Source organism: Marmota flaviventris, chromosome 9 (genome assembly GCF_047511675.1).
Source record: "Marmota flaviventris isolate mMarFla1 chromosome 9, mMarFla1.hap1, whole genome shotgun sequence".
NCBI lineage: Eukaryota > Metazoa > Chordata > Mammalia > Rodentia > Sciuridae > Marmota > Marmota flaviventris.
In genome coordinates this window covers 57,905,823-57,908,566 of record NC_092506.1, presented here as the reverse complement: position 1 = coordinate 57,908,566, position 2,744 = coordinate 57,905,823, and the positions used below count along the sequence as shown (strand labels likewise).

General features: G+C 36.9%; 1 pseudogene; it reads left to right on the top strand.

Annotated features, from left to right (window-relative positions):
* Positions 1–281: 281 nt before the first annotated feature.
* Positions 282–1,245, top strand: LOC114098471 (olfactory receptor 52N4-like; annotated as a pseudogene).
* Positions 1,246–2,744: the final 1,499 nt, after the last annotated feature.

Genomic DNA, 2,744 nt, shown 5'->3' with positions numbered 1-2,744 from the left:
TGGTGAATAGCAGGTGCTAAATATGTATATGTTGAATGCATTGATAAGTTCATGAATTACCAAATGACACATGTGTAATTGAGACTTTATTTAAGTAAATATTACCTGTCATTATAAGTTTGGTTATTTGATATTGAAGTGCACTATTTAATAAGTAAAAGTCAGAGACAACACTACTAAGACGTTTTTAGTTTTCTACTTTTCCTAATCTTGAAAGGTTAAAAACTAAAAAAAACAAAAACTAAAACAACACAAGCCTCCAGAAGACTACCAACCTAATCATGCCATTGCTGAATCAAACAGATGACCCCAGCTTCATTCATTCTCAATGGGATCCCAGGCCTGGAGGACATGCACATCTGGATTTCCTTCCCATTCTCCTCCATGTATGTTGTGGCTGTGGTTGGGAATTGTGGACTCCTCTACCTCATCTGCTATGAGGACTCTCTGCACAGACCCATGTACTACTTCTTGGCTATGCTTTCTCTAACTGACCTTGTCATATGCTCTAGCACAATCCCTAAAGCCCTCTGCATCTTCTGGTTTCACCTCAAGGAAATTGGATTTGATGAATGCCTGGTCCAGACGTTCTTCATCCATACCTTCACAGGGATGGAGTCTGGGGTGCTCATGCTTATGGCCCTGGACCGCTATGTGCCCATCTGCTACCCTCTGCACTACTCAGCCATCCTCACCAATTCTGTCATTGCGAAGGCTGGGCTTGCTACTTTCTTGAGAGCAGTGATGCTCATCATTCCTTTGATTTTCATCACCAAGCAATTACCCTATTGCAGAGGCAACATGATACACCATACTTACTGTGATCAGCTATCTGTAGCCAAGCTATCCTGTGGAAATATCAAGGCCAATATTATCTATGGTCTGATGGTTGCCTTCTTGATTGGGGGCTTTGACATCTTGTGCATCACAGTCTCCTACACCATGATCCTCCGGTCAGTGGTCAGCCTGTCCTCAGCAGATGCTCAGCAAAAAGCCTTCAGCACCTGCACCGCCCACACCTGTGCCATTGTTTTCTCTTAAAGTCCTGCCTTCTTCTGTTTCTTTTTTAACCATCTTGGAGGCCACACAATTCCTCCATCTTGCCACATTATTGTGGCCAATATTTATTTGCTTTTGCCTCCCACCATGAACCCTATTGTCTATGGGGTAAAAACAAAGCAAATACGAGACTGTGTCATGAAGATCCTTTCAGGTTCTAAGGAGATCAAATCCCAGAGTGTATGAAAGACACATTTCCCAGGAAAAGGGAGGAGGATCCAGGGAAAGGGAATAGGAAAAATGATACATTTTTTCTACTTATTTAGTCAGAGGCTAGTGATGCCTTCCTAAGAATCCCATTTTGTCCATGACAAGAGGATGTTCAATGGTACATTCCTATTAAATAGCCTCAAATTCCAAGTCACTAACAGGTACTTTCTCTGAGTTTTTCTTCTCCACAATTCTATGAAGAACTGTTCTTACATTTAATCCACATTTCCATGAACAAATATGAGGGGAATTGAAGTCAATTTTCAGTAGAAGTGTCCAGAGGGTGGAGATCATGAGACCATATGCTAATTCATCTTGTTTCCAAAATAGTGATCAGAATGTCCAGTTTGAAGGGCAGTTGTGACTTTCCCCTGGAAAATGCATGCTGTCATTACCAAAATTCCTCCACTGTCACAATGCAGTCTTCCTAATGGATAAGCTATGAAACATACATGAGGACTTTAGTGTGAAATTTCACTTTTTGGAGTTTTAATTTGTAAATATGTCAGCTGACCACATTTCTCCCAACTTGATCCAAACAATACACTTTCCTACAGACAAAAGAGATATATAGTTCTTTCCAAGATCAGCTTCAAAATCAAACACACTAGAGAGATAGAGACGTCCTTTACTTACATTAAGAAAAATAAAAATAAATATTATCATAAGAACATAGTATAAGGGAGGTACAAAAATACATACCTTTCCTTCTTCCTATTTGAGAAGGAAAGTCATGAAATAAGCTACATTCTCTAATTTTTAAGATTTTTACAAATTAATGATTAGAGGACAGACTTAAAAAAATAGTGTTTTGATGTGATTCTACATCATGTACAACCAAAAGAATGATAAGTTATACTCTATTTATGTATGATGTGTCAAAATGCATTCTACTGTCATGCATATCTAATTAGAACAAATAAAAAATAGTGTTTGATATTAATGTCACCAAAGTGATACCAATTAAATAAGAATACACAATAAAGTCAATGATTTAATCTCTCTCCATTCAACAAAAAAGAATGCAAATTTATTCACCTGAATCAATTTACATATACTCATGAATTTCTATTTAATAATGGTATTTCTTTCTGTTATTCTTATTTAAAAATCCTACGAAACAGCCATGCCACTACTCAAAATTCAATCACCCCTTTAACTATTTAACTAAAGGAAGGCTTCTGTTAAAAGAAAAAAAAAGTTAACATTCACTTTCTTCATTTTCTCCACCAAAATCACTCTTCCTGAACTTGCCATTCCTCCCAGTTATCTTGAATTGCTTTTGTCAATTTACCCTGTGCCTTTCATGTTAAATTGCATAGATAGTTCTCTGTTCTCATCTAACAGAGCCTCTCAGAAACTCTATCAAAAAAAGAAAAACAAAAACAAAAAACACTATTATTTATTTATTTCTTCTGCCTTGAAACACTGCTTCAGAAACACTGATCAATTCATTTTTTTTTACTTCAGAAACA